The 16756-nt window shown below is 46.3% G+C and overlaps 1 long non-coding RNA gene across 1 annotated transcript in view; it reads right to left on the bottom strand.

Moving 5' to 3' along the window:
* LOC129051592 (uncharacterized) overlaps positions 1-15374 on the bottom strand; it is a 30420-nt gene extending 15046 nt beyond the window's left edge. The window contains exons 1-4 of the long non-coding RNA XR_008515940.2: positions 15329-15374; positions 14599-14703; positions 12312-12366; positions 5825-5941 (exon numbers count right to left, since the gene is read on the bottom strand). This is a non-coding gene — a long non-coding RNA (uncharacterized LOC129051592). The remainder of the gene's footprint in view (positions 1-5824; positions 5942-12311; positions 12367-14598; positions 14704-15328) is intronic.
* Positions 15375-16756: the final 1382 nt, after the last annotated feature.

Here is a 16756-nt window from a genome sequence, read left to right on the forward strand (position 1 = left end):
CAGTTGCCTGAGGAATGGCTGCACAAAGAAGCACGGTTAAGAGATGAGGATGTTGACCGGGTGCAGTGGCTCACGCCTGTAATCCCAGCACTTTGGGAAGCCAAGGCAGGCAGATTACTTGAGATCAGGAGTATGAGACCAGCCTGGCCAACATAGTGAAACCCTGTCTCTACTAAAGATACAAAAATCAGTTAGGTGTGGTGGCCCATGCCTATAATCCCAGCTACTCAGGAGGCTGAGGCAGGAGAATCGCTTCAACCAGGGAGGCAGAGGTTGTAGTGAGCTGAGATCACACCACTGTACTCCAGCCTGGGTGAGAGAGTGAGACTCTGTCTCAAAAAAAAAAAAAAAAAAGAGATGAGGATGTCAACAGCCAGGCTGAGCCACGTGACAGCTCCAGACCTTGGAAGATTCCAAGAGACACATGGAGCCAGGTTCCTGAGGGCTCTGGTGGTGGGAAGGAAGGAAAAGGTCAGACTCCTTCCATATAGGCTCCCCGTGGGTATGATTAGAGGGTGTGATTTTGTGTGTCAATATGGCTGGGCCCCCATGCCCAGCCAAACATTATTCTAAATATTTTTGTGAGGATGTTTTTGGATGAAATTAATAGTTAAGTCAGTGAGACTTTATGTAAATCAGATTGCCCTACACAACACGAGTGGGCCCCTCCTAATCAGTGGAAGGCCTAAATAGAACAAAAAATGACCTCTCCCAAGCAAAAAGGAACTCTGCCTGCAGACAGCCTTCTGACTTAAACATCCAAGCACCATTGGCTCTTCCCTGGATCTCCAGCTGCTGGCCCACCCCGAAGACTTCAGATATGCCAGGCTCCATAATTCCTTAAAATATATTTCTTACTTAATTTTAAGGAGTTAAGTATAATTATTAGGAATATATATACACACAGAGAGAAGTATATTTAAGGAATTATATTTTAAGGAATATATATTTTAAGGAATCAATAAGATATGTGTGTACACCGCATATACTCACTTATAAGTGGGAGCTGAACAATGAGAATACATGGACACAAGAGGGGAACAACACACACTGGGGCCTGTCGGGGGGTGGATCAGGGGAGGGAGGGTATTAGGATAAACAGCTAACACATGTTCGGCTTAATACCTAGGTGATGGGTTGATAGGTGCAGCAAACCACCATGGCACACATTTACCTATGTAACAAACCTGTACATCCTGCACATGTACCCTGGGACTTAAAATTTAAATTTAAAAAAAGATATGTGTGTATATATTTGTGTGCGTATACATATATATACACACACATATATATACACATACATACACATATGTATATATATACACATACATACACATATGTATATATACACATACATACACATATGTATATATACACATACATACACATATGTAGATATACACATACATACACATATGTAGATATATATACACATACATACACATATGTGTATATATATATATACACATATATCTTATTGATTCTGTTTCTCTGGAGAACCCTGACCGGGGGTTCCAGGACTTTACATGTCCTGTTCCATTTTAATTCCCACAACTGGAGAGATAGGTTATTATACCCATTTTACAAATGAGGAACCTGAGGCACAGAGAAGTAATTTGTCCAAGGTCAGCAAACAGGAGTTTGGAGCAAGGACAATAGAGTCAGACAGGCTGGACTAGAATACCAGCTCTACCAGTTACTAGCTGTGAGACCTGGGGCAAGTTACTGAACCTTTCTATGCCTCACTTCCCTCATTGGTAAAATGGAGATAATAATGTTATCTATCTTACAGCATTACTATGAGGATTAAAGATGTTTAAATATGTAAAGCACTTGGACCAATACAGTGTTAGGTATGTAGAAAACGCTTTGCAGCTGGCCCTTCTCATCCACAACCAACAATGGATCAAAAATATTTGGGGAAAAAAAACAATAAAACAATTTTAAAATTCAAATAAAAAATGCAGGCCAGGCACAGTGGCTCATCTGTAATTCCAGCACTTTGAAGGCTGAGGCAGGTGGATCACTTGAGCCCAGGAGTTTGAGACCAGCCTGGCCAACACGGCAAAACTCTGTCTCCACAAAAAATACAATAATTAGCCAGGTGTGGTGGTGCACGGCTGTAGTCCCAACTACTCAGGAGGCTGAGGTGAGAGGATGGCTTGAGCCCGAGAGGCAGAGGTTAGTTACAGTGAGCCAAGGTTTCGCCACTGCACTCCAGCCTGGGTGACAGAATGAGACCCTGTCTCATAAAAAACAAACAAACAAAAACAAAAACAAAAAAAACTGGAGTATAACAACTATTGTCATAGCATTTCCACTGTATTAAATTATTATAAGTAGTCTAGAGATTATTTAAAGTATATGGAAGATATGCATAGGTTATAGGAGAAAACTAAGCCATTTTACATCAGTTACTTCAGCATCCTACATTTTGGTATTCTTGTAGGTTTTGGAGAAAAGGCCCTAAGGATACCAGGAATGACTGTGCAAGTGTTTGATAAATAATTAAAATAAACAAGGACCAGGCGCAGTGGCTCAAACCTGTAATCCCAACACTTTGGGAGGCCAAGGCAGGTGGATGGCTTAAGCCCAGGAATTCAAGACCATCCTGGGCAACATGGCAAAGCCCCATCTCTACAAAAAATACAAAAATTAGCAGAGTTTGGTGGTGCACGCGTGTGGTCCCAGCTACTTGGAAGGCTGACGTGAGAGGATTGCTTGAGCCCAGGAGGCAGAGGTTGCAGTGAACTAAGATTGCGCCACTGCACTCCAGCCTGGGCAACAGAGCGAGACGCTTCTCAAAAAGCAATAAAATAAAATGAACAAGATTATACCAATTGTAATTGGTGGATCCAGAATTCAAACTTAATAATGCTGACAATGTTATATGATCTCTGGGGTTTTCACACTACATCAAACAATGTGGAAAATCCACTTATTACCCTCCCTTTTTTTAAAGGCAGGCTCTTGCTCTGTTACCAAGTGGGGCCAGGTATAGTGACTCCCTGCAGCCCCAAACTCCTGGGCTCAAGCAATTCTCTTATCTCAGCCTCCCAAGTGGCTGTGACTACAGGCACCGGCCACTATGCGCAGTTAATGTTTGTATTTTTTGTAGAGACACGGTCTTGCTATGTTGCCCAAGCTGGTCTTGAACTCCTGGCCTCAACCAGCCCTCAGGCCTCAGCCTCCCCGAAGTGCTGGGATTACAGGCCTGAGACACCACACCTGGTCCCACTTCCCCATTACAAATAAAAATCAACTGAAAAGTACACTACACCCCACCTCTGACCCCACAAGGAAGGCCCCCGAACCCAGATTTGTACTGTGGTGACCTTCCTCAATCACCCCTCCCACTCCCACCACAGTAATTGGACCAGGGTGCACACCTGATCCAAGCTGAGCAAATAATAATCCCTCTCCTGGAAATTTAGATTTAAGGTATAGAGATGCTTGTCTGTCTTTGCTGTTGCTTAAACTGAGGACAAGAGCTCTACGGAGTATGTAGACAAAACCTACAACCAGACCAGAGTTGAGAGAATCCAACTATAGGAGACTCATGAATGCCAGGTGGGAGGGGGAGATGTGGAGGGGCCTCAGAGGGCCAATTTCCTCCCTCACAGTTCTGCCTACAGCTGTGCTTTTGGCCGTTCTTGCATTGCTATAAAGAAATACCTCCGCCGGCCGGCTGGGTGGCTCAAGCTTGTAATCCCAGCACTTTAGGAGGCCGAGGCAGGTGGATCACCTGAGGTCAGGAGTTTGAGACTAGCCTGGCCGACATAGTGAAACCCCATCTCTACTAAAAAAATACAAAAATTAGCCAGATGTGGTGGTGGGTGCCTGTAATCCCAGCTACTCCGGAGGCTGAGGCAGGAGAATTGCTTGAACCTCGGAGGTGGAGGTTGCAGTGAGCTGAGTTCACGCCATTGCACTCCAACCTGGGTGACAAGAGCAAAATTCCATTTTTTAAAAAAAAAAAAAAAACCTGACACTGGGTAATTTATAAAGAAAAGAGGTTTAATTGGCTCACAGTTCTGCAGGCTATATAAAAAGCATGGTGCCAGCATCTGCTTTTGGGGTGGGCCTCAGGAAGCTTGCAATCATGGCAGAAAGCAAAAGGGAAGCAGACATCTCACATGGCAAGAGCAGGAGCACGAGAGTGAGGGAGGTGCCACACATTTTCAAGCAACCAGATCTCGCATGAACTCACTCATCACCAAGGGGTTGATGCTAATCCATTCATGAGGGATCTTCCCCCATGATCCAACCGCTCCCACCAAGCCCTACCTCCAATAATGGGGATTACATTTCAACATGAGATTTGGAGGGGACAAACACCCAAACCACATCAGGCTGACCCTGCCTTGGCAGGGCAGAGATCAATCAACGACAAGAGATGTCCCTTTGGTTTAGCACATACGTAGGGTCTTTTTGACACCTTCTTGAGCTGATGTTCTCACTGGGAAAAGACATTTAAGGACCAAAGACACAAGGTTGTAGGTGTAATTAAACTTCCATAAGGATCTGTGAGTAGGAAAGTTGATTCAGCCAACAAATGTCCCCTGACCATGGGAAGGAGACAAGCCACAGCTGTTTTTACCAACTGGAGCTCATTAAATTAATTACCTTACCACCAGACAGCTCATTCAACACCCTCGAGGAGTTTTAATAAAATCAGGGATATCAGACCAGAAAGAGGCCATCTAGTGAATCCAACCGGTCACCCTAGAGAGAAGGTCGCAGGCCCAGGGAAGCTAGGTGACAGCTGCAAGTTCACACAGCCAGCTGGTGGCTCCTGGCTCATAATCTAGTGCTCTTCCTTCTACAGAATGATACTTAATCTTGGGATTTGTGCATTCACTGGGGTTGGCTATTCAAAAATTCCAACATTCTTTTCTCTTGTGTCTCTTCCTCCCTAGAGGCTGAAAAAGTTGCTTTCCTTGCCTTCCTGAGAGCAACTCACAGCCAGTGACCCAGTTCAACAAGATATAAAAGGATGTTTCCTGAGAAGCTTCTCAATACTCAAGTTCAATGGGCCACATGAGAAGCAAACCTTTACCCTCTGCTTTTTGCTTTTAAATGTGGATGCAATGCTGGAACCTCAGCAGCCCCCTTGAGATCATGAGGCAATAAGACAAAGGATAAAAAGCCAAACAGGCTGAGGGAGTGTAAAACAGGAACAGACAGAGCCCACAATGACAAAGTTAAGCTGCTGAATCAGCCCTAGAGCTGCCTACCTTTCAGTTAAGAAAGCAATAAATATCCTTGTGATTAGGCCAATTCATCTTTGGTCACAAGTTTTCCTTTGCTTACAGCTGAAGGCAACCCAGTGATTACAGGGTGAATTTGAAGGCACCTGGTTTCTCCACTATCTTGTTCTTGCTGCCCCTTTGCAATCTGGGATCCCTGCAGCTTGGTAGACTCTATATAGACTTGTCCTGTTCTCTAACACCTACAGTTGGTGAAATTTGTTACACACCTGGGACCACCTGGCTGCTCTTAGGGGCATATTTTGCCCAGTGTTATGTCCCTTATTGCAAAAAAGCTTGCTTTTTAAAAGCCAAATGAGCAAAGCTTTCAAATCACAGTGAGTGAGTGGGCTCTTACAGACACTATATACAGCCACAAGTTGCCTCTCACCTCCTCCTGCCACCCAGAGAAATTTTCTTGATTTATTGTATTTTTAACCCATATCTCTCTAGCCATCCATCTCTCCAGCCTATATTTCGAGACGTTTACTGGATACGTAGCCCCTCTCAGGAACAACCCATTCCCCATTTTTCAAGTCGTCCTCCTGACTTTAACATCTTTCTGTGTCTCCTACCTTTGCATTTGCCGGGGGAAGATAGATATTTATACAGAGAAACTTCCATCTGCAAGCCTCATTTCCTCATGAATTTTAATCCTATTTCTCCTTCAGCATGAGGGGTGAGGAGTGGCTCTGGCAAAAGAGGAGAACGTGAGGACATGTTGTAGGCTCAGCCCAGAGGCCCACAAAACCACACACTCCCTGTCTCCTTCCCCTTCTCTGAGCCACACCCTCTCAGGGCAGTCATGGCTTAGAACTAACAACTGCACAAGATGAAGAATCTGAGACCTTTCTCTACCTGCTTCTCCTCTCACTGAAATTGATTTGCCCTACCCTTTTGAAATCCTGGTTACTAGAAGTTCCTGGTCTTCACTGTCCAATCCAGTAACCTGTGGCCACATGTGGCCACTGAGCACTTGAAATGTGATTAATCCAAACTGAGATGTGCTATTTAGGGAGAAAAAACACTTTTCCTCTACTGTGTTCTTGATTCTCTGGCTGGGGCCCTAGAAATTAAATTGACAAAAGATAGATTAACAAGAGGAAAACGAACAGTTATTAATATGTCCAGCATGCATACACTCAGGAAAAACTAAGTGATGACTAACTTAAAAGGGTAGTTAGTACTTGAGGCTTATAGAACATTTTAACAAAGAATAAAATTGTAGAAAAGAGACAAGACAAAGGAAAAAGGATTTAGGCTTTAGGGGTGGCAAGCTATGAGAAGGTAAATATATAACAAGTGGAACTAATGGAAGAGAAAAGTTATTTTAAGGCTGGGTGCAGTGTTTCATGCCTTTAGTCCCAGCACTTTGAGAGACCAAGGTGGGTGGATCACTTGAGTCCAGAAGTTCAAGATCAGCCTGGGCAACATAGCGAAACCCTGTCTCTACTAAAAACACAAACATTAGCCAGGTGTGGTGGCATACACCTGTAGTCCCAGCTACTTGAGAGGCTGAGACAGGAGGATCACTTGAGCCCAGGAGGCAGAGGTTGCAGTGACCCAAGATTGCGGCACTCCAGCTTGGGCAACAGAGCAAGGCCCTAAAAAAAGGTTAGTTTAGTAAGGTTGTTATGCAGAGTCCTCTTGTTGCTATTTCTGAGCTGATAAGAGTCTAAAGGTGTCCCTGTCTGTTTTTAGGAAAATGGGGGAGAGGGCAGGGAGCTGTTTTCAATCCTAGCATCTGCTGTTTCTCAATTGTCTTCAGCTCAAAATAATCCTTATGCCAAAATGGCATATTTTAGGGTGGTGTATTCTGATCCCCTTCAGCTGCAAGTATAAAATAGACACCAAATTTCAAAGACTTAGCACACCCCCCAAAAATAAAATATCTCATTCACAATTTTTATATTGATTACATGTTCAAATGATAATATTTTTGATATATTAAATAAAATATATTAGAACTAACTTCCCCTGTCTCTTTTTAATGTGGCAGGCTAATACACAAATTTTAAATCACCCATATGGCACCTTTACAATGCTATTGGACAGCACAGTTCTAGAATGCTATGAGCTGACTACAGCCGTAATCCTTTTTCAATAATATTCCACTTCAGTGCGGTCTTCATCTTCTGAAACCAAAGGAGGGGTGCTCATAGCTGAGCTCCAGGCCCCATGTATCCTTTGTGGGGCAGGCCTCCTTCAAATCAATCACAAAAGTGTTGGTCTCTTGTCATAAAGATTGTTTACAAACTCAAATAGCCCCAAACAACAACAAAAAAGTGGTGTTTTTTTTTTTTTTTTGAGACAGAGTCTCTCTCTGTTGCCCAAGCTGGAGTGCAATGGTGCGATCTCTGCTCACTACAACCTCTGCCTCCCAAGCTCAAGCAATTCTCTTGCCTCAGTCTCCCGAGTAGCTGAGATTACAGGCGCCCACCACCATGTCCAGCTAATTCGTATATTTTTAGTAGAGACGGGGTTTCACCATGTTGGCCAAGCTGGTTTCTAACTCCTGACCTCAAATGATCCGCCCACCTCAGCCTCCCAAATTGCTGGGATTACAGGCATGAGCCACAGTGCTTGGCCAAAAGTGATGTTTATTAGACAGAATAGTATCTCTCGAAATTGGAGGGCAAGAGGCCAAACTGGGTCTCATAAGGAACTACCCTTAAGCCCCTAGGAAGCCAAGGTCAAGGTTCTTTTCTCCACCTCCCTGTGCAAAGCGTTTTATTTTCTCATCTCTTGGCCCAAACGCTTTCGTTTCACTTCAAGCCCTGAATCTATATGTCCTGCTTCATCTAAGTTTAGCAGATCAATCTCTGAAGTCACTAGGACGGAGTGGAGACTCAAGATGACCTGCTTACCAGATTACAGGTAATTTATTTTATCTCCAGTGGTGCCAGACGTTGCATTTTACATTTGAGTCCCATGACGCTAGGCTGTGATTTATTTATTAGACTTGACAATGACATCAGTCTGCCTTGTGCATGCAGAGGAAATTTTAGTCTGATTCTGAAAATGGAAGGAGCTGCTGCCAAGATGTTCACTGATTTAATGATGGGGGAGGGGGTAAGCCTTTTCACTCTCATGAAACTTGCCTTTTGGCTTGTAAAATTAGGTGAAAAGAGAACACTCTTATGATAACTCATAATTATGAAGATTTGCATATACGGAGGATGGTGGAAATCAAACTTCATTCCTTAAATACCTAATGAGACTTGGTCAGACAGCCAGAGCTAAACCTCTTTCCTTTTCTTTTCTTTTCTTTTTTTTTTTTTAGATGGAGTCTCTCTCTGTCACCCAGGCTGGAGTGCAATGGTGTGATCTTGGCTCACTGCAACCTCTGCCTCCCAACCTCAAGCAATCTCCTGCCTCAGCCTCCAGAGTAGCTGGGATTACAGGTGTGTGCCACCATGCCCAGCTAATTTTTTAGTAGAGACAGGGCTTCACCATGTTGGCCAGGCTGGTCTCAAACTCCTGACCTCAAGTGATCCGCCCACCTCGGCCTCCCAAAGTGCTGAGATTACAGGTGTGAGCCACCGCGGCCAGCTCAGGGCTAAACCTCTTATGAGAGTGGCAGATGTCTCCCCAAATGGAGTGATCAAAACTCTGCAGAGAAGACCCCCAGACCCTCTTTCCCACTCTAATCTGTTCCCAGATGCCAACCTTTAACAGCCACACCCTTAACACACCAACCAGGCCCTTAACAGCCACAACATTGAGATCACATGCAACCACACCACCCAGAAGAAACAACGCATTTCACTAGCCTGAGTTCCTTCATTAGCTCAGCTAGATTTGGAACAGGTTGCAGAGAAAGGGATAGAGATCAGGCTGGTTTTGATGAAATGGGCAGGAAAAGCATGAGCCTGCAACAGAATCTCTTTTCAAGAAACAGAAACTAAAAAGCAAGTGGAAGAATCAGTGACCACTTGGTAAAGGAGCTAGAAGTTAAACTGGACTGAGAATAAAGAAGTGAATTTCCATAGGGAGAGTTGGGGAAAGGTCCTCTGGGATAACTTGGGGTTTTTTGTTGTTTTTGTTTTTGTTTTTGTTTTCCTAGATAGAGAATCTGAAATCGCTCTCAGGAGAGGGAAAGCCAGATCAGGCCAGGAGCAAGCCCCACTCTGGGGCAGAAACTTGCAGGAGGCTGAGAATAAGGCCTGGTGAAGATGGAGGAGGAGGTGTCTGTACCTGTCCACAGCTTCATAACTTGTGCAAACACTGCAAGCATTTAGTCTTTCAGGTGTGACCTCCCTGAGTTGGCCTATTCACTAACCAGAAGCCCTTCAGTGGATCTTTCCTTAAAGGTGAAATCCGTGTTGATAATTTCTCCTTTTAAAAACTATATTGCTTGACATTTTGGGCTGGATGATTAAACAAACAAACAAAAACCTACATTGCCATGTTTCCCAGACCTGATAACCTGAGAGGTAAGCTAGCTTTGTGGTATTGAGACCAATGTGCACAGCATGTCTTTGCCTCTTCACTAGACTGTGTTAAAAAAAAATTAACTGAGAGGCCATTTGGCTTACACTGTTCTGGCACCTTGGGATCCTACATAAATGAACAAAAGCCAGTGTCAGCAATAAAATGAAACTAAAGCTTGATCAGTCAGAAACTGACAACTAACCTCTAACTGGGGGACTTGCAACCAGATCATACCCAAACAAGGCAAATACCTGCCTGCAGCCCATCAAATAATTCTTTGCCTCTGCTTTCAGCCTATAAAAGCCCTCTGCTCACGCTGCTAAAGCAAAGCCCTCTGAACCTCTCTTGGTTCTGAGTGCTGCCCAATTCATGAATCATCCTTTGCTCAAATAAATTCTGCTGAATTTAATTTGTCCAAAGTTTTTATTTGAACTCTTGATGTTACAAGACTTTCAGCCCTAGCCAGTTTCTTTCTCCAATAATTTCTGAAGTCACCAAGAGGCACCTTACCTGTGTACCAAAGAAGCCATCTTGGCCACCCCATGTCCCCCTTTCAGCTCAGGCTCAGAGAAGGCATGCTTGCAGTGGAGGCCATGGGGACCTGATGTTCACATGGCAGCTGCTGTGACCGCAGGAGCTGCAGGGGAGTAACTCAGAAGCCCTACTCAGAGCCCCTTCCTGTGGCTGCCTGAGGCTCTAAGTTCTATAAAGACTGCCATTTTCCCTTTTCCTGCCTCCTCCTACTGCTTGAAGGCTCTCTTCCCTTAAACAAAGGCAGAGGGAGGGGCTTGGTCTCCTCAGGCAAATGGGCTCCTAGCAGGTTCCCCCCCACCAGGCCCCAAGCAAGCCTAGACCTGCCTCCCTCTCCTGGGGCTCAGGCCAGGGTCCCTGCTGTGCAAGTGACAAACAGGTCACTTCTTGGCTTTTCTCTTCTAGAAAGAAACTTGACTTAAAAGAGGAAGGGTGGCCAAGGCTGCTAGGGTTATAGGATTAGGCTCTGTGAAGCTGCTGTTAAAGTTTTATGAGCCCCAGCCTAGCTGTGAGAGTGATTATCCTGCAGCTCCCCGGCTGTTCTCCAGCCCCAACACGCAGCTCTGCTTCAGAAGGCAATGCAAGAATAAGGCAACACAGGAATCCGGCCTCAATGGCCAGAGCAGATCTGAGCAGATTGCTGATAACACTCTGGCTGCTTGCCGGGAAAACCTCCAAGTTGCTTTGTGTAATTATTTCCCTCTACTCTTTTCACACCTCTCTGTGGTGGCCCCTGGCGAAAATCAATCACCTCAGGGTCTTTTCAAGGCTTGTTCTCTCACTAGGGTCAGCCCAGCCTGGAGGAGGCATTTCATTTGCACAGACCAGCAGGATGACAGATCTGCCATTAGTATTCATGATCTGGAATCCCAGGAATGGACTCTGTGGACATGTGGGAGTAGGCTGGGCTGACAGATCTAAATCAAGCTCTGAATTCTCTACTCTCAAAGCTCCGGCCCATCTTCTGTCAAATGGGTCACAGACCCACTGCAAATACTGGCCAGTGATCAGATGCTGCTGACTTGCTCAAGAGGGCCAGGCTTTCACCATCGCAATCAGTGGCAGGTTACTAACAAGAGGAAGGACCAAGGAGGGTTACCATGGGGATGTTTGCATGTGCTGAGATAGAGATCAGAATCCAGGACCCTGCAGTGATTTCCATCTTAGAGAATTTGCTATAAGGTAACTATTAAATAGCTGTTCCCCTGAGTTCCCTAAAGTCATCCTGAGGAGGTGCCATGTTGCCAAGGGCCAGGCTGGAAACCTCCCAAGCCCCACCTCTTGGACCAAAGGTGAGAGAGATGGCAAGAAAGAGTTGGGAGACAGAAATGGTCTACTGTCCCCTCATCTCACCCTCCCCACGGTTACCACCCGCCCACCAATGCAGGGCAGCCTTTGACCTTCCCTGGAAGGTCTGATGTCATTTTTAATGGTCTGTTTCCACGACTTGCAGCACTACAGGTTTGGGAACCAAACAAATGACAAGTTAATAACAATCAGACTGGGATTTGGCAATGAACCCTCACTTGTCAGAGGCCTCAGTGTTAACAACTATACTTCCAGTTCAGGGATGCTCTGCTAATAAGGTGAAGAGTGTGGATTGTTGTGTGTGAAGATTACAAAGCAGAAAGGTTTCTCACATGATCTATAAATTCACCCATGTAAACTGCCTAAGACAAAGGCTAAATACGTTCACTTTGGGGGCTGGGATAATGCACAAAGGAAAACTGTGTTCTTCTAAGCTAAAACTAACTGCAGAAGTCCAGAGAAGGTGAGTGAGGTGTCCCACCAGGAAGGTGGGGAGCGGGGAAAGGATTCTCACTGCAGCCCTGAGGGCTGACAACGGTGCTGAAATCCAGGCTGCCACTGTCACTCCTCACATCATGACATCCCACTGAGAAACACCACAGGACAAAGCAGCCCAGAGAGAAGTCACTCTAGATTTCCACCAGGAACACATTGCCTGACTGTGCATCACTTGTCCAGAGCTTCCTTGATCTTGTAACCCCTCCCCCTGGCTCCCTTCTTCTGGAGTGTGGGAACAGGGGAGAAGCAGAGAAACAATGACAGCTGTTAAAGGAACCACTAGCCACTTACCTTGGCGCTGCTGTTGTTCCTAACCAGCTTTGGGGAGGAGAGGAGCAAGTGCAAACTATGAAGAGAAATTAGGCAATTTTAATCAGGGCCTTGAAATGCAAACCCCAACACACTGAGCAGAGGGGGTAATGGTTGGAAATCACAGGAGGAGGTGTATTATTTTTGGATGCATCATAAAGCTAAGAAGATATTGAAAAATACCCACTGAACTAGTGTCAAGGGGAGGGTCGGGGAGAGGGCCAAGTCTCAGGACAGGACAGAAAATGGCCTCTACTCTGCTGAGAGGGAAGTGAGAGCAGAACTGGAGACTCTGGGACTGTCTGCCTGCAAGGCAGATACCCAGAGGGTCCCTGGCCAGCACTTGTGAAGTCCACAGTGGACTGAAGGGAAGCAGGGGCTTGGTCTTCAGGTTTGGGGACACAGAATGGGAAGCTCAGGGTGACACCTGGTTGGGGCCAAGGAAAGGAGAGTGGACTCACTGTCCTGGAGAGTGGCCTCCGGGGAAGCAGACACATGGCATGGGAAGGCTGCTATGGTCTGAATGTTGATGTCCTATATACGGTGAAATTCTAACCCCCAAGGTGATGGTGTTAGAAATGAGGTCTATGGGAGATGACTACGTCATGGAGGCAGAGCCCTCATAAATAAGATTAGTGCCCTTATTAGAGAGGCCTGAGAGAGACCCCTGGCTCCTTCCACCATGTGAGGACACACTGAGAAGGCACTGTCTATCAACCAGAAAGCAAGCCCTCACCAGACACCAAATCTGCCTCGATCTTGGACTTCCCAGCAAGCTGCCCAGTCTATGGAATTTTGTTATAGCAGCCCAGATGGACTAAGACAAAGGTTTGGAGTACATGTGTGTAGTAGCAAGATCACCAGTCCAGGAGACGGGAGATCCAGGTCTTAGTATCTGACCATGGTCCAGTCCTTCATCTCTCTGAGCCTTTGCCTGCCCACACATGCCAGTGGGGAGTGGGAACCCTGCCTCATCTGCATCTCATGATTGAGCTGATCCATTGGGATGGCAGGTCTAGAAGTGCAACATATTACAAAGTCCTACACGCATGTGCAGTCTGCAGGATTACTTCAAAAGGAGGAGTTAAGGTTCACACACACCTGGATGGCTGGCTGAAACTTACCCACTATGACTACTAGTATGCTTTGAGCATCACCAGTCTGACAGGGGCAAAGTTCCAAGCCAATTCTTCACTCAGGGGGACTCTGATGCCTTCCATCTGCCACTACTTGGAAGCCGTGAACCCTCAAATTGGATCAAATGCTGGGAGATGGAATTACCAGGAAGTGCAAGGACTAATAGATTGAGGGAGGCAGGGAGAGGGGAAGGAGTTGAGGAGAATGCAGCCAGCAGCTGCTGCAAAGGCTGGAGGAGAGGATAATGAGATCAGGCTCCAGAGGAGCCAGCGGGAGGAGCAACCTGTCTTGTGTCTGCTGACCACGTGGTCCAGGCTGGAAGGGGCAGCGGTTGGTCCCCTCAGGCCGGCAACACAGACCAGACTTGCTTCTGAACCAAGTTAATCTCATCTCATCATTTCCCACCTGCCCAAATGGTCTATCTACCCAGCTGAATTCTGAACTGCCGGCCTAATACGTAGGTTCTACAGGATATGACTTGAGGACTGCAAAATGACCCCAAACATAAAAAATATCCCGCCCACCCACAAGGTGGGGAAGGAGTTTCCACTATTAGAGACTCTTTCCCCTGGGAGATGCTTGTCACCTGTCAAAAGGTGCCCTTGGAAACCAGAGAAGATGCCCCCAAGAGTGATGGAAAGAGAGCAAGGAATGCAGCTTACCCTGAGAGTAAAGGGGCAGGGAGGGAGGCAATGGGGGGAGGATAAAAAAGGAAAAGCAGAGAAGGGGAGGAGTGGGGACACCAAAGAGGTGGAGACTTATGTCTGGAACAGTAACATCATGCTCTCCACTTACCTCATCTGGCACAAGCTACCCAGGGGCTTGTTTTCCTATGAATTAGAATGTTACTCAATTTGATTTCTGTATACTTACCCCCATGAGCTATTTGTCCTAATGAGTGTCTCTAACAGCACACTCCCCACCAGCTTCCTAACTGACAATCCTGTTCCAGGAGCCAAGAATATATATACATATATATATATATGGACACATGCAGAATGCAACCACCAAGTGGGACAACTGGAGATTCTGGGACAGGGAAAGATACTGAACCCTTGGGGTTATGCACCTGCAGGGAGAAGTCTGTGCTAGCCACCTCTCACTTCAGCACTCTCCAGAAACATGGGCTCACCTCTTCCCTGCACAATTAGTTCAGAAACATCCACTCTTGTCTCCAACACCATGACTTGTAGACTTGGTCCATGGAGCCAAACTTCCATCAGAATCAGGGAAGAAACTATAAGAGCAGGAACAGACTGAGTTAGGAGAAAAGGAGGCTGGATTTATAAAGATTGCATTCGTGGCAGCCATGGTTTGAATCTGATCCTTGGGCCTCGTTGTTCCAGCTGACATGGACAATAAGAAATGAGGACATCTGGGCTGGGCGCAGTGGCTCACGCCTGTAATCCCAGCACTTTTAGAGGCCGAGGCGGCGGATCATTTGAGCTCAGGAGTTTGAGACCAGCCTGGCCAACATGGTGAAACCCCGTCTCTACTAAATATACAAAAATTAACCGGGTGTGGTGGCACACGCCTGTAATCCCAGCTACTTGGGAAGCTGAGGCAGGAGAATTGCTTGAACCTGGGAGCTGGAGGTTGCAATGAGCCGAGATCACACCACTGCACTCCAGCCTAGGAGACAGAGTGAGACTCTGTCTCAAAAAAAAAGAAATGAGGATATCTAGAGGCCAGGAGATATCCTGTGCCTTTGTTTTCTGGCCTACAAAACCAGGACAATTAAAAATCACTTCAGTTATTTCCTCAGTGAACAAATATGGAGTGAGGGTCTACTGTCCCCCAGGGCCTGGCTGGGGAAACAGAGATAAATATCACAGCCATAGAGCAACTAAAGACAACTGCACCTTCTTTCCTGTTGAGGACTTCAGAGCCTGCACCGTAGGCAGCACTGTGACCTCAACACAGCCTCATGAGGGAGGCAGGTTCCAGAAGAGAACTCCGAGGGCGGGAGGTTCGATGCTGTCTCTCTACAACTACACAGCTGGTCCATGGCTGGGCTGGGCTCCAACCTCAGGGTTGGAGGCCTTGGCTCAGAGGCTTGGGGGAAACCTATGGCAGGGTGGGGGGAAGGCAAGGAGAGCCTTTTCTGCTGCAGTGCTTCTGCTTTGTCTCTCTTCCCCTCCAAACTCCCTTTTTTCTTTCTCAGCTGATCAGAACCTAAGGAGGCACCAATTGGCTAGTGGGACTCCAAGCGATGATGAAAACCCTGAACTCATGGATAAAGGGACAAAGGAAACTTGCTCCCTAGAACCAAGGACTTGGGATGGGGAGAGTGGCCCACTATTTCAGGACACTCCTGGTAACTCCTGTAGATGGTCCTCCCCTAACAGACAAAGACAGGCAAAGCCGCAATGGCTGCTTCCACCTCATGAGTGTTAGAACAAATTCATTCATTCATTCATTCATTCATTCATCTGTTTGTTGAGCCCTGCTATGTCAGTCACCCTGGGGGTATAGTGACAGAGAAAGCAAATAGGTTCCTACCTGCAAGAAGCTTATGGTCTAGCACAGTGCACCCCAACTTTTTTCACCTTGAGGTACACCTAGAAAATGATTAAATGTGTATCACCTATCAGAGTGACTGATGAGTTCACTCTGGCTGGTGGGGACCAGCCCAGATCCTCCAGCTGACCCAGGACCCCACAACCCCTCCAGTCCCAAGGGCTGAGAGGATCAATATCATAGTAAGCCATGCACCCTGGCTAAGGACCTCCAGCTACATGGTTATAGGTGGGTTTCTGATTTGTAGCTACTGGGGCAGTCAAGATTAATGGAAAACAAGGGTACTGTAACCTGGGAGTGTTAGACCTCAGAAGAATGAAACCGTGGTAGTTTTAAACCATGGCTGCAAATTCTTAACATGCCTCCCATGAAGAGATGGTGTCCATATCCCCACCCCTCCCATGAAGAGATGGTGTCCAAGTCCCCTCCGCTAAGTGGGCTTGTGACTGCTTTGACCAATAGAGTACAGCAGAAGTGTGATGCTGTGTGATTTCCAAGGCTGGGTCATAAAAAAAACAGGCAGTTTCCACTTTGCTGACTGGAACCTGTGCTCTTGGAGAACTGAGCCTCCACGTAAGAGGTTCTACTATCCTAAGACACCATCATGGAAAGACTATGCATACATGCTCTGGTTGACAATTCCAGCTAAGCCCACCCTTCAGACCCACACCAGATATGTAGGCGAAGAAGCTGCCTATGACTCCAGCCCTGTTTGTTCAAGTTTTCCCAGACATCACAGAGCAGACAAAGCCATTTCCACAAAACCCTAT

The sequence above is a fragment of the Pongo abelii genome, chromosome 17 (assembly GCF_028885655.2).
Source record: "Pongo abelii isolate AG06213 chromosome 17, NHGRI_mPonAbe1-v2.0_pri, whole genome shotgun sequence".
Lineage (NCBI taxonomy): Eukaryota > Metazoa > Chordata > Mammalia > Primates > Hominidae > Pongo > Pongo abelii.